Source organism: Triturus cristatus, chromosome 1_1 (assembly GCF_964204655.1).
Source record: "Triturus cristatus chromosome 1_1, aTriCri1.1, whole genome shotgun sequence".
In the NCBI taxonomy this organism is placed as follows: domain Eukaryota; kingdom Metazoa; phylum Chordata; class Amphibia; order Caudata; family Salamandridae; genus Triturus; species Triturus cristatus.
In genome coordinates this window covers 841,046,478-841,062,829 of record NC_140579.1, presented here as the reverse complement: position 1 = coordinate 841,062,829, position 16,352 = coordinate 841,046,478, and positions in this window count along the sequence as shown.

Here is a 16,352-nt window from a genome sequence, read left to right as displayed (position 1 = left end):
TTTTGAAAAAGGTATCGAATTTTCTACTGTTTTCGTGAATCCTTCCTGCTTTGAGAGGAAACTCGGGGCAGGATTTCAGGATGCCCGACCAGAGATGCAAATGCATCTCTACACACAACACAGGGGACATTAGCATCGCAAAAGACCCGTCCTCTCTTAACCCAGACTGGGGGATGGGTCCTGCTTCTAAGGACGCACCTTTCTAAAGAGAAGCAACACTAAAGGAATGAGGTGTACAAACCCAGGCTGTCTCTGCACAGCCACAATATACTACCAGTTAAACAATTGCAACCCTTAAGCGATGTAGGATTTTGAAGGCGCTGCAAATTTTATCTGACTTTGCACGTTAGATTTAATTATAACATCGACTGATACTGGTTTAGTTAAAGTAACTGAATAAACGCACTATGTAGAAAAACAGTTTTATAATCAAATGCCGCTTTTTCCCCAATGTGAAAGAGTGGTATTTTATTTCCTCTCTCATATGTTTAACCCAAATAAAGAACAAATGCACATTCTGTCACCATTTGACAAAAAATGAGCACCTGTTTGAGCGGACTGGAATTGAGAGGAAAAGTATTCGCCCCTGTGAAACAGACAGTTAATGGCTCTGAGCTGCGCCCATCCGACCCTTCCCATACACTCAGTGTGGAAGCCTTGGGGGGCTAAAAAGCACCCCATGAGGCTGAGTTTGAGGCGTAGTGGTCGAAGCCGTAGCACTGAATGGAACACATTAACAGCTCCGTGGGGGAGGTGCTGAAGGTGAGAGCAGCTTCAAGTCCTGGTGGGCACCTCTCTCTTTCATGTAATATTTTTTAATTTTAAAAAAACAACCAGCACCCTGATAAAGGACAGGTTACGCATAAATCACTTGAGTAATTAGTTTTTGTCTTGCAACATCGACATTTTACATTCAGAACAGGCGCTCTTTTGAGATATACCCCATGTGAGCCTACAGTATTCTGATCAAATGGAATTGTAAATTTGTCCTACTGTCTCTGTAGAGGTGTGGGGCTTCCTTTTATTTTTCATTGTTATGGCATGGCGTGGCCTCTGACATTACCATTTGTGCTTTCATGTCCATAACAGCACTGAGGCATTTCAACAAATGTAGTTTGCTGCAATTTCTTTTAATTAATTTTGCTAACTTTTTTATTCCTCCTGCAACTTTTGTGAGTTATTCTCACAATTCACTGTTATATTGTGTGTAATTCCATCCCATGGTAGTGAAAGTAAATATGGAACAGTGCAAAGGTAAAATCTAAGGTTATTAGCATAGTCAGAGCCAAATTATGCAGAAAGTTGAGTAAATTATGGGGCAAGAAAAGGCAAGTTATGCGGCTAATGCATGATATTTTGTGATAGTATTGCTTAATTATTTTTTTATTTTTACACTTGTTAACATAGGTCTGGGCATTGGTTGCACTTCATTCGTAACAGTTTAACACCTATATTTAGCAAAGATGCAAAAGAAAGATAATCTGTCAGACTTTGCACAGGGCCTTTTACTGCGAGGCAACACGTGTCGCTGCATTCTTAGCAACTTTTGAACCATTTGAGGTAGAATATTTTTGTTGTTGAAATCCACAGGTTATGGAGCAGATGAAGAATTACATGGAAAATACAGCTAGTCCATAATTGTGCAAATTATGCAACAGCTGCACAATCACATAATTACAGTGACACTAAGTATAGGAAAAGAGACCTGAACAAAACAGTTTTACATGCCTCGCAATTGATAATATGCTATCTATTTAACTCTAAACATGGACCCCTGGGTAGTGTGCTATTTGCCTCAAAACGCATCAACGCCTCATCAAGGGTAGTAAGCAATATATACATACAATTTACAATTACACGAAAAAATATGTTGCCATAATCTAAATATGCAGATGTAAAAAGTAAATTATGCTATTTTATGTCATACTTAAGGGAAGGGAGACCAAAGGATAACGTTGACAGGTTTGTACCCTGTCCAAACAGGGACCGTTCCTTCTAGTCAGGGTAAGGGGGCTTACACTTCTAAAATAACCTTTGTCCATCCCCTTGGTAGCTTGGTATGAGCAGACAGGCTTATCTCAGAGGCAATGTGTAAAGCATTTGTACATAACACACATAGTAACACAGTGAAAACACTATAAATGAACACCATACCAGGTTAGAAAAATAAAATACCTTTATCTAAACCAAACAAAAATCCAGCACACATTTATCAAGATATAACTTTTAGAATGATTATTGCAAAAATAACACTTGTAACAACATATAGCTCTAACTGGGGCTATTACGACATCGTGACAGGCAGAAATCCCAAGTATGCCTCTGATTGCAAGGTGTACAGGCCAGCCACGGAGTCATATTGATCCCTAAGTAACAGTACTTTGGAAATCGAAGTCAACGGACGGTGCACAGCATCACAAAGGTGAAGCATTTATGGGCCAAGGCGAGGGCCGGCTCCTTACTGCCACAGGGGAGGGGAGGCGAGGCGTTGAGTCCACAAGGCATCAAGTTCGGGCTGGCAGGGGAGGTGAGGTGACAGTGAGGCGTCGATTCTGTTAAGAGGTCGGTGTCGATGAGTTTGGGAAGTCACCCACATGTATAATTGACTCCGTGATGACGAGATGCAGACGCTGGCAACGACAGGCATCCGTGCAAGTGCTGGCGTTGGGAAGAATGATAACTTGCAGGTGTCGGCGGGTGTCAGAGCTGCGGTGCAGTCAGGGCAGTGCGTCGTACACTTCACGAACTGTGTCCACAACCTCGGTGCATATCGCCGCATCACTGGCAGCATCGCTGACCCAGGAACTGGAATTGGCACCATTTGGCAACCAGGAGGCCAGCAGAGGAAGCCAGGTGCTTTCTATCAAGTTTCAGGTAAGATCTTTGTGCCCATGAAACTTAACAGGAGGCAAGATCTACCTTAAGCCTTTGGAGAATCTTCTTCAATAGGATACCAGAGCAAGGCAAAAGTCCATCATTTCCACTGCCCACAGACAGAAGCAGCAACTGCAGGCCAACCCAACAAAACAACACTTGTTCCCATGACTCTGTGTGCTGCACAGAGGCCAAGCATTGGATCACCATGTATAATGCACACATTTATGAACCAATGCCATGCGATGTGAGAAACTCTCACTGCCTTCATCTTCCACTACGAAGCCCTCAACTGTGCCCCATTATGAACTGCCATCCCCAACCAAAATTTACCCAGACACCTGTGGGCGACTCAGTTCACAGTATGCACTAGACAAGAATTTTATGTTGCATGAAAAAACCTACAGAAAAATAACATCTGGCAAAACTAAATTACACTTGGGGTATGCAGCATGAAATAAAACGTGAAATGTAAACAGGGACTGCATCGCTAACATGCATTACTGTTGGTCCGCTGCCAAGGCTTAAATCTGGTTACCCAGTTGCACAGTCTACAGCTCTGGCCATAACACCACATCCTGGGAAGAGGGAGGAAGGCAGGCAAAATCAACATTAAAGATCGGCTTGTTTTTGGATCAAGGTTCTAACAGAACCTCAAGCTGAGCTAGAGCCAAGATTCAGGCTCAAGCCTGACTCAAAATTTCAGTGTCCTGACCCACCTCTAGTTTATTTGATTGAAGAATCAGATCTGCAGCTTCTTGCAGAATTCAAGAAGAGAAGAAAGAAGGAGGCTCCAATGTGGAGTGGGAGGTTGTTCCGTACTTTAGGAGTGATGTAATAGAACGCCCATCATCCTAGTTCTGCGTATGCATGGAATGGATTCAGATTGGAGTCTTGCGGAACTGTGGTGTCTAGTCTGATTGGTGGAAGGAGATGCAACTATTCAGATATGTGGTCTTTAAGTTGTCTAGTGACTTCAGTGACTGTTTGAGGTGTTTCAAATGAGTGCATTTGTTTATCAGGAGTCAGTGGAGCTCCCTGAGGTGTGGTGTGATGGGAGCACTATGTGGGATGTTGTGGATGAGTAAGACTCCTGAGATCTGAATGGTTCCTAGTCTTCTAGTGGGTTGCTTTGTGATCTCAGAGTAGAGGCTGTTCCGGTAGCCTAACTTGCTAGTGACCGATTTTCTAGTGTTGATTAGGAGCCATTTTGAAGATCCTCCTCAGCATTTCCAGAGTGTGGTGATGGTGCTGACTTGTGCATTTATGTCCAGTTTGCTGTTGATGATTTTGAGGTTCCTGATATAGGTGCTGGGTGTGGTTGTGGGTCCCAGCTTGTTACCAGTTGGAGTCCTGTGGCGAAGTGTTCTGGATGAAAATCTCTAGTACGATCTTATCAATGTTAAGCTTGAGACAGTTGACTCTCATCCATTTAGCAACTTTGGACATGCAGGAGATGAACTTGACTCTTCTGTTGGGCCTCTTGTCCGAGAGGGAGAGTATGAGTTGTGTGTACTCGGCCAGTGGCGGTTGGTAACTTTTAAAAGTAGCATTTTGTAAACGTTGGTTAAGATTTTTATGTAGGGAGCGAAGTGAGAAAGCTTAATGAACAAACATGAAGTTTGGGAGATCCTCCTTCCGAGAATAAAAAAAAAAAAAAAAAAATTGGCAAATGGTGCAAACAAATCTGGTGAGAAAGCAAGGTTTATAAAGCAGTGGAAACATATAGTTTTAAAATATTAAACACATAAAAAATGTCCCCATATCTTACTGCATTAACATGCTCAACAGTGCTTGTAATGTGAAAATTGTATAGCGCTACAACTTCAGGCCAAGCGGCTAGCTCTACATGCAGCATCGTCTTGCAAGAAAATGTTCTAACCAGGTTTTGGGAAGCACCCACACCTGCTGGCTGCAATCAGTCAATTAAAAAAAAAATCAATTGCTACCTAAACTCATACCCACACTAAACCCTAAAATATCCCTTACCATTCAAAAACCCATACTCAGCCTACACCCTAAAAATGTCCTTGCCCCTCAAAAACCCATACTGCCCCTAAAAAATTCCTTGCCACCCAAAAACTAAACCCTAAAAGATTATTACCACCCAAAGACCCATACCCACACTAAACCCTAAAAGTTTGCTTGCCACCCAAAACCTATGCCTACCCTAAGCTCTAAAAAAATCCCTTACCACCCAATACCCATACACACCATAAACCCTAAAAAATCCTTCACCACCCAAAAACCTATATTCACCCTAAACCCTAAAAATTCCCTTGCCACCTAAAAACCCATACCCATCCAAATCCTTAAGAATTCCCTTGCCACCCAGAAACCCATACCAACCCTAAACCCTAAAAAAATCCCTTACCACCCAAAAACCCATACCCATCCGAAACCCTATAAAATTCTCTTGCCATACAAATGCTAAACCCTAATAAAGTCATTATCGCTAAAAACCCATACCCGCCTTAAACCGTAAAGGCTCCCTTCCCACCCAAAACCCATACCCACCCTAAAACCTATAAAATTCCATACCACCAAAAAACCCATACCCACCCTAAGACATAGCTCACCACCCAAAAACCGATTACCACTCTAAACACAAAAAATTCCTTATCACCCAAAAACCCACACCCACCCTAGACCTTAAAAATTCTCTTGCCACCCAATAACCCAAACACACTGTAAACACCACAAAATTCCTTCCCACTAAAAATCTCACACCCACCCTAAACCCTAGAAATTCCCTTGCCACCCAAAAACCCATACGTGCCCTAAAACGTAAAAATGTCCATATCACGTAAAAACTCATACCTACCCTAAAACCTAAAAAATCCCTTACCACCCAAAAACCATACCCACCCTAAACCCTAAAAATTCCCTTGCCACCCAAAAACCCACCGTAAACCCTAAGAAATCCCATATAACCTAAAAACCCATACCCACCGTAAAACATAAAAAATCCCCTACCACACAAAAACCAATACCCACCTTAAACCCTAAAAATGCCCATGCCACCCAAAAACCCATACCCACCTTTAACCCTAAAAAATACCTTACAACTAAACACCCATACCCACCCTAAACCCTAGGTGTACCTTCCTGCACAAAAGCAATCCTGCTTTCAACGCAGGCACCCTTGCACCATGACGCAAAGGTGACTGAGTTTGTGTTAGGCAGCACATTGTGCGCCAGCACAAGGAAAAGACAGGAATGCACCATATAATGTTAAATACAGCGCATACCTGCCCTTTCCCTATCGCGCAGAGCAGCAAGGTGGCATGCTGCGCTACTTGATTTCTTGATAAATGTGCACCCAAGAACTTGTGTGTCTAATGCCTTCTTGTTTAGCTGTTCAGTATTGGGAACAGATTGAAAGCAAAGTAGATCTAGATTTACTAAACTTTAATGAGCGAGCACATGCGAATCAATTATAGCAGTAATAAAGTTCCTCTTTAAAAAGGAATTTTATGTGAAAGTTGATGCAAGCACAGTGACAAATGCAATGCTTTGTATAGCAGGGCAATATCCCTGTGCAAAGAGAGGAGGGGATAACAGTGAAAACACCTCTCAGATTCCATGGAAAGCAAGATCAGCCAAAGTCTGGATAAGTAACGTAATGAAATCAGGTGCACACAATGGACAAAGGAAATTGTACAAAAACGGAAAATAATTTATGCTGACAAAAAAAAAGGCGTTCCTTAGCTGCTCCATTTTATGTAAATTAGGTCTTGAATTTTAGTGTTCCAGTTTCATGCAGCATGAAGAGTTGCACACACACAATATTTTATGAAGTGTATACGCCAGGATGAAAACTGATTTAAATGTAATGCATACTCCTTAGTTTCTCGCCGGAGTATCCCGCCATTATTTGTATTTTCTTCTACTTGTTTAAAATAAAGAGCCAGGACAAAAACATGTAGGAATGAGAATAGTTTACAGAAAACAAGCCCTGACCAATGCAACTGTTCCTATTGACAGTGAGAACCCCAAGCAGCGCTTAATTTAGCCCAGCCAGCGACGTGCAAATGCACGATCGCGCATGACAAAAGACTGATTAGCATGACCAGAGGCCAAGGCTCTGAAAGTCCCTGAACTTGCTGAAAACCGGCTGGGGGAGGGGTCCCGCTGCCACAGAGCACACCTTTACAAAGCTGGCAGACAGGGCAGCAGCATGATTGTCTGGTAAATCTGACAACAGCAATGATGGGGCCGAGTCAATGTATAATAGGCTCTCCCAAATCGCCGCTCGGACCTTTTTATGCTCTCACGAAGAAGAGAAAGTAAAAATGTCAAGTGGCCTGCCAAACTTTACATTCACCTGGTCACTTAATTGTTGTTTCAATGCTACCTGGTAAGTAAACAAAGCTTTTCTCTTGCACAAGCAGCAGCTGTGTTTGTGGTAAGGCTCAGTGACAGGAAAACGTCTTGGTAATAGTTTATTGGAGATATGTGATTGTTTGTTTTGAAATGGGTACATTTTGGATGATTTTCTAATAACTAGATCGAGCAGTAGCTGTTGCTTTTCTATATTGGCTTTACTAAATCCCCCTGGAGAGAGCGCCTAGCCTTTCCCACCTCCTTTTCTCTTCAAGGGACGGAGAGCGACTGTGAATGATTATACATCAAAATACCCGCGTGGGGTGCTGGCATTGGGGGTGGGGGGATGACATAAATACAATAGATTTCCTTGGCATTTTTTCAATTTAAACAAGAGTATAGATGGAGTGAAATGGGTTACAGAGAAAGGTATGTAGGGAAGAAGGAGAAGTCGGAAAAGTCGAAGTGGAAAATAGAATATGAAAATTAAGATCCATATAGAGGGGAAAGACGAAGAAGGAGGACCTGGAAAACTTACCTCCTAAGAAGAGACGTGATAGTGAGGCATGGACAAAGAGTATATTACACTTTGGACAAAGTGTATATTACACTTGATTAATCGACATAATTTTGGGAATTTCGCATTACACTTTTTATGTAAAATTCCTTAAATTACTCTGTTATGCCACTTTGCATATTCACGCACCATTTGTGGGAAAAAGTTACCATAAACGCACAGTAAAAACAGGACATGGGTAACTGCTCTTCATGGTGCTATAGTTGTTTTGCACTATTTTTTGCACGAAATGCACTTCACATCAAAAATTGATGTGAGGACACATTTTGAGAAAAAAAAATATAGCATCAGATGACTAATTTGCACTTAATGTAATTTTGTGAAATTTCACAGAAAATGCACATAGTTAAATGATAGCAAATTTCACACACCCCTATTGATGGCACAGATAGTAAAAAACAGAACCCGGTGAGTAAAGAGGTAGGTGCAAATTAAATGTAAGGGAAGGAGCAACTTCAGGGAGAAAGAAGGGTGGTCAGGAAACAATTCATGTGTGTGAGCCAACAAACTAACAGGGAGATCCGAGCCAGAACCGAGCCAAGGGTCAGCTCTGGCTCCAAGTGCCCATGCATGAGTTGAGCCATGAAAAAAGTTGGCATGCAAATCATGTAACAACAATATAATGCAGTCTCTCCAAAATGCACTTTTTAACATACTGAAGGGTTTCATTTTACATTTAGATTATTTCACTAAACAGAGAGGCATTTATTAAAAATGATAATTATTGAACTTGAAATTATAAACATTCCTGCCCTCTCTTGACCAGTCTCTTCGGGTAGCCCCTTTGTACAAGTCGGTCGCTCAGCTCCTCAGATTCCTGCATGAAGTCTTCTTTCTTGGAGCAGTTCCAATGGATGCTCAGGAACTGCCTGAAGGGCAAATTGTCCCGTAGGCCACTCAGGTGGTGGCTATTGTAGTGAAGTAATGAATTGCGTTCCGATGGCTTCCGATATAATGTAGTGTATAATACATTTTTCTCATTCCTGATGGTGATATCAAGGAAGTCAATCTTGTCTGAGTCACAGTGTATGGTGAACTGAATATCCTCGCTCCTCTGATTCAGCCATGAATGAAAATTGCCGAGCTCAACTAAATCAGCGGTCCAGATCATCAAGATGTCGTCTATGTAATGCCTCCACAAAGTAATCCAAGTGTGATAAGGGTTACTTGTGCAGAATACGTGTGAATGTTCAAAATGGTCCATAAAAATATCGCTAGGTCTGCAGCAAAGGCCGCCCCCATCACTACACCTTTAGTCTGAAGGTAAAAATAGCCTTGGAAAAAGAAGATATTCTGCATCATTGCGATACAGAGTAGTTTGATAATAAACTTAGTAGGTACAGCCACGGGTGCTGTTCTCCGTTCCAGGGCTATCTTCATCACTTCAAGGGCCTATTCTTGGGGTATACTGATGTAGAGTGACATGATGTCTAGGGTCACTAGAAGTTGTTGGACCAGGTCGAATGGTTGCTGGTCCATTAGGTTGATCGTCTCCATCGTATCCCTTACGTATGCCTTAGTTGTTTCTGCAATGGGCTTAAGAAAGAAGTCCACGTATCTACACAGAGGCTCGAGTAGAGATCCGCAACCTGAAACGATGGGTCATCCAGGCGGGCGGGTATCCTTGTAGATCTTAGGTAATGTGTAAATGGTTCGGTGGCGAGGCTGCTGTTAATTTAGAAACAGAAATTCCAAGTTGGAGAGGAATCCTTGCTCTACACCCTCCTTTGTGATTTCCAAGATCGCTTTCTCCAGTTCTTTTGTGGGGTCTGACTCTGACCTCAGTCTCCTATAGCTGATTCCATCTTGCAATTGGTTGAAGATCTCAGTTGTGTATTTGGTAACATCCTGCACTACAATAGCACCGTCCTTGTCAGCTGGCTTAATCACGATTTCCTTATTCTGCCTCAAGGACACTATGGCTTCTCATTCCGTTTTGGTGACGTCGTAGTTAACGGTTTTCTTTGTCTTTAAGAACCTTGGAAACATCTCCCAATACCACGCTCTCATATGCAAGAATTTTGCTGGTCATGGCATGGGACGGTGGGACAAAAGTAGATGGCATCCTCAATCCTGTCTGGGAAGTCACCCCCGGTGCAGGAGATTGTCTGAAGAAATAGCGTAAGCAAATCTTCCTCAAAAAACGGTGGAGCTCTGTCTTTATGGTGAAGTGATTCGGATGGGCAGTGGGCACAAAGGAAAGACCTTTGCTCAACACCTTAGTATCTTCTTCTTTGAGAGTGTAAGAGCCGATGTTCACTATTGGGTTCTCCGGTTGTTTTACCACCTGTAGACCCTGCGGCGGGTTTGAATCTCTCCATGGCTCTCTGGTTGGAACCGGACCTGTTTCTGTGCTCTCAAGCAGCATACTTTAATTTGGGGTCGAAACGTCAACAGTGTTTCCCTTGTGTGCCAGTTTGGTCAACAGTGATTTTTTGCTGTGCATGTACAAACAATGGCTATGTATTCGCTATCTGCTAACAGTGAGGCTGATGAAAGCCGTTTTTACTGTAAATAATGGTGTGATGCATTTATTGTCACTACTTCTTCTATTCCCTCCTCCAACCCTCACTTGATGCGCACTACCTTTCCCCTTTCTACCCCCTTTTTACGTGGGGCACCTGTTTGGTACAAAACTATATTTTGTGTTGATATATGAGCATCAGTTCAATGCGGTTAAATAACATTGGACTATGAATTATGGAATACTAGCTCTTGAGACTTGAATATCCCTTTAATCCACACTATCTCTGTGGGGACTTGGTCATCTTTATATTCACACACTATGTCTGGGGAGACCTGGGCATCTCTGTAATTACAGTCTATCTCCATGATGCTTGAACATGACTATAATCACACACTATCTTTGTTGAGATGTGGTCACCACTATCTCTGTGGGAACTTGAACATCATGATATTCGCACACTATCTGTGTGGAGACTTGAACATTGTCTTTACACATTGTTCACTGGGGACTTGTACAAAATTGCATTTACATCCTACCTCAGTGGGACTTGAACACAATCCTCTTCCCTGTTCACTATCCTTGTAGGGACTTGAGCATCACATTCCTCACATGCTATCAGTGTGGGGACTTGAACATGATAACCTACACAGACAGTCTCTCCCAGGGTACTTGAACACTCCTATACTCACACACTACCTCTGTTTGAATATGAACATCCTTATCTTCTGTGTGGTGACTTGAACATTGTCTCTTCACACTAGTTCAGTGAGGTTGAACAATATTAACTTTACGAAATTTGCTGGGACTTGAATATCAAACTAACTACTCACTATCTCTGTGGGGTTTTGAACATTACTATAATCATACACTATCGCTGTGGGGACTTATACATCACCATAATCACACACTATCTCTCTAGGGCTTCGAACACCACTATAATCACACTCTATGTGGAGACTAGAACATGCCAATATATTTACACTATCTCTTGATATGAACATCATTATCCTCACACACTATCTGTGTGTGGAATTGAACCCTGTCTTTACACACACTTACATTGAAGATGTTAACCCAATTTCCTTCACACACTATCTCTGTGGGTGCTTACAAATCACTATAATCACACACTATCGTTTTGGTGGATTAAACATCACTATGATCACATACTATCTCTGTGGGGTCTTGGTCATCACCATATTTACACATTCTCTTTGTAGGTACTTGTACATCACTCTGGTCACAAGTTATCTCAGGGGACTTGAACATCACTATAATCACTCACTCTCTTTGTGGGGAATTGAACACACTATAATCGCTCTCTGTCTTTGTTGGAACTTGATCATAATTTCCTGCACGCACTATCTCTGTGGGGGCTTGAATATTCCTATGGTCACACACAATCTACGTTTAAACATGAACATCATAATGTGGATCGAACATTGTCTTTATAGACTATTTCAGAGGGGACGTGAAAACAATTGTCTTCACACACTAACTCCATTTGGAGTTCAAAATCACAATAAGCAAACACTATCTTTGTGAGGACTTGAACATCAGTATAATCACACACTGTCTCTGTGGTCACTTGAACATCACTATTAGCACACACTATCTTTGTGAGAACTAACACTAACATCGTTCTCTAAGCCTGTGAGGAAATTACACTGGCTACCCATCAGAGAATCACCTTCAAAGCTCTTTGTATCACTTACAAAGCCTTATATGATGATGGAACTATGTTCTTGCAAAACAGTTTCAACTGGTAGACTCCCAACAGGCTACTAAGATCCTCTAGTGTCAAATCTGTGATCCTGCTCAAATTCAAATGCACGGCCTGGGGTGGCCGCAGCTTCATGTTGGATGCCTCTACTGCCTGGAATAAACTTCCTCATAATATTAATACTTCCCCGAATCACCTTGTCTTTAGAAAATATTTGAAGACCGGTTATTCAACTCTGGATAGTCTCTTCCCCAGTCTTTGACAGTCAAAATACCTTTGGGTATTTATGCGCTCAACAAATTCAACTAACAATAATCACACAGTATCTCTGTGGGGACTTGAACATCACTATAATCACACACTATCTTTGTGGGGACCTGAACTTTCCTATAATCACATACAATTTATTTGTGGGTTTAAACATCCCTGTCCTCACATTCTACCTGTTTGGAGACTTGAAGATTTTCTTTATACACTATTTCACTGGTGACCTGAACAATATTATCTTTACGCACTATCTCTGTGGGCACTTGAGCATCACATAATCACACAGTATCTCTGTGGGGTCTTGAATATGCTTATAGTCACATACAATCTATGTTTGGACATAAACATGATAATCCTCACATACCTATTATATGGATTGAACATTGTCTTTACATACTATTTCAGAGGGAATGTGAACACAATTGCCTTCACATACTATCTCTATTGGGAGTTAAAATCTCAATAAACACATGCCATCTTTGTGAGGACTTGAACATCACTATAACTGTACACTATCTCTGTGGGGATATGAACTTCACTCACAATATTTTTGTGGAGACTTGAAACTCATGATAATCACACACTTTCTCTGTGGGGATTTGAACATCACTATAATCACACACTGTCTCTTTGGGACTTGAGTATTACTATAATCACACACTATCTCTGTGGAGACTTTAACATCACTATAATCACACACTATCTATGTGGGGACTTGAACATCACTATAACCACACATTATCTTTATGGGGACCTGAACATTCCTATAATCAAACACAATTTATGTGTGGGCTTAAATATCCCTATCCTCACATTCTACCTGTTTGGAGACTTGAAAATTTTCTTTCTACACTATTTCAGTGGTGACTTGAACAATATTCTCGTTACACACTATCTCTGTGGGGACTTGAGCATCGCAATGATCACACGCTATCTCTGTGGGGACTTGGCTATGCCTGTAATCACACGCTATCTATGTTTGGAGATAAACTTCATAATCCTCACACACTTCTTGTGTGGCTTGAACATAGTCTTTACACACTATTTCAGTGGGGATGTAAACACAATTGTCTTCACACACTATGTCTGCTGGGACTTGAACATCACTAGAACCACAAACTATCTGTATGGGGACCTGAACATTCCTATAATCAAATACAATTTATGTGTGGGCTTGAATACGCAACTCCCATGGTTTTTTACGCATTCCTAGATTTACCACAATTGGTAAACCTGGGAATGCATCAAAAAAGATGCACCTCCCCAGGGAAGGCATAAGAAGGAGAAATATTTTAATTTCTCTTTGTTTTTTCCCTCTTTCTATATGTGCTGCGTTCTGCAGCACACATAGAAAAGGGAAAAAGCTCAGAGGATTGATTTTGTGCAGGATGGTGTCCCTCCCTGCACAAAAACAATCCTGCTCCCAATGCAGACACCCTTGGCCTAAGGGTCAAGGTTGGCTGCATTGGCACTAGGCAGTCAAAAGGGCTCTGTATTGTTTTATATAGGGCACATTCTTGCTCTTTCCCTACCACGCAGCGCAGCAAGGTGACTTGCTGTGCTGACCTGCGTGACTTTGGCATAAATATGCCCCTTCGTTTTTTTCCTGAGTGACTCAGTCAACACAAAGAAAACACCCATAAAAGTTATCAGGAAGCTTTTGATATTCGCTTGGAATATCCCTGTATTGAGTTAGAGGTAGTTTGGGTAGTTTTTCTATTTTTATGTGTATCACCTGTATTTCACCAAGGGAAAAACCATTGTAAAGTTTCACACCCAGCTTTTATCCAGATATACCTCTAAAATACAACCAATCTTCAAACACTATCATAAATGATGACAGCACTACATAACTTGGTGCTAATTTTATAGATCTCAGAAGCATTAAAGGTGGAGTCAGGGGAGCATTTTCAGTGAACGTGGCCAACAGAAAATAACCATGGCCTTGCTGCATCCTGGTCAGAAATGGGGGTGACTTGAATATGAGAGTGCCTGAAATGCAAAAACAAAAACGCTACAACATAATTCTGCCAAAATGCATGATTTTGGTCCTGCAGCTGCAGTGTAGAGGAAGGCTTCAATGAAAATAACATGGTTCTGAATCCCCCACCAGGGCCTTTGCCTACCTGCGCCGTCCAACAGCTTTGACAGATTAAAGCTGGGGCTCATTGCTGCTGAGGAAGAAATCACTTTATCCAATGCAAAATTAAGTTATCTTCTAGTCCCATACATATAGCGCTGGACTATATAGAGGATTTTTCAAAATAATGCGCTTTTGAACTCCATAATTGAACTCCATATTTTAAGTCACTGCTGCTAAACGAGTGATAGAGTTCTGAAGCTAAGAGAGGGTCAAGATTAGCCTTTTTCTAAAGAAGAAATAAAATACCTTCTTAAGAGGTTATGTAATGTTATGTTTTGAAAACAACAGTTCTTGCCAACTTGATGGTCAGGAGTGTGCATGGCTTCATGTGGGTGGGATGGAGGGTACTGATGCATAGTGAGATCTATTGCTTGTACTGCATAACATGATGAGTTCCCTTGTGTTGCACAGGTGCTTTCTATCTTAGATGTCTCAGCATGAATGTACACCCTGGTTGTTCCTCCCTTTCTACAATCTGTGCACCTGATGCCTGAGGGAGGTTACCAACCCCTTTTTTACGTCATGTAGGAGAGTAGGGTTTGCTATCCTATGGTCACCCCAAATTTTTGCTTTTTGCTTCACTGGTTTTTGACATATTGAGGCTGTGGGCCTGCCAATCAGACCCCCAGCCTGCTGTTCTCTCTACTAAATTAAAACTATGCACCCTAGGTGCATAACCAATTGGAAGTGGATCACCCTGTCAGCCCCTGTACCAGTGTACACTAGGTACCCAGGGCATTGGTGTACCCAAGGCCTGCCAGGGGCTGAAGCATGTATTATGCCACCCCAGGCTTGACCTAACAATTTGACACAACTGGCTGATCACTCAGCTGGGGTAAGTTGGTGTAATCACCTCTTACTTAGGTGTAGTATACCTATATCTAACCTTAAATGGGACACCTGGTAACCTATAAGTCACTCCTATGGCAGGCCTTAACAATCCTGAAGGCAGAGTGCTTGGTTCCATGTGAGATGGTGCTCTGGCATGAGCTGAGCCTGTCTGCAGTGGTCGGAACAACTTCCTTCTACTGTTTCCAGATATCGTCATACCATATACTCTTAAGTGCATTATGAACCTCGCGGTTAAATGCTATCTTTGGTTTGGCTTTATCAAAACATGTCAAGTAAGGTGTCATACGAATTGGAATACTAACCCCTCGCCAATTCTGGCGACGGGGTTAGCATTCCACCCTTCTAGAGGGACACGACATGTACAGTACCTGAAACCCGGGTAAAATCAGACATAGCCTCAGCTCCACAAATTGGACGCTGCCACCACAGACACAAGTCTGCCCTCCTGCTGCTGGGAGTCCTTCCAGCTTGGGAGGTGTGGACAAAGGGTTTCCTGCCAGGGGAGGTGCGTGCACCACCCCAGACAGGATTTTGTGTATTGGTCAGGTAGGGCTTGAAAGAAACCAGACATGCCTGTGGCTCACAAGGAGCCTCGGTGCATATGCCAGTTCAAACCGGTCCTGGGGCACACCAGTCCCGGGCCTGGGGCGAGCTGGACAAAGGATTGGGGGTGTAACCACCCCCCTTCCTGGTCCCACCCATAGGGAGGGACCTAGCAGGTAGTCCGGCCCCTAGAATCCGCTTAAAGGTAGGAGCTGTGTCCTAAGACTTCAGACATCCTGGAATCAACTTAACACTAAGAAGAAGACGGGAACTTCGACGCTCTGCTGCACAGAGGACTGAAGCCAATCTCCCCTGTGGTCAGGGAGTGACCACCTTGCTAACGCAAGCACCATCCAGCGAATCAACGTCTGCTTTGCCGCCGCCTCCCGCCGGAGCCCGAGCCCAGAGACTGACAAGACCTGGACCTCCAGACCTCTCACCGCCCGATCCACAGTCCCTGAAAAGAGGAGACCCGTGGAGGCACCGAGACACGTGGAGCCAGCCATCTTGGAACGACTACGACAAGCTGACAAGTGCAACAACCGAGGCTCCCTCCAAGTTGTGCTTTGGGATCTAAGAA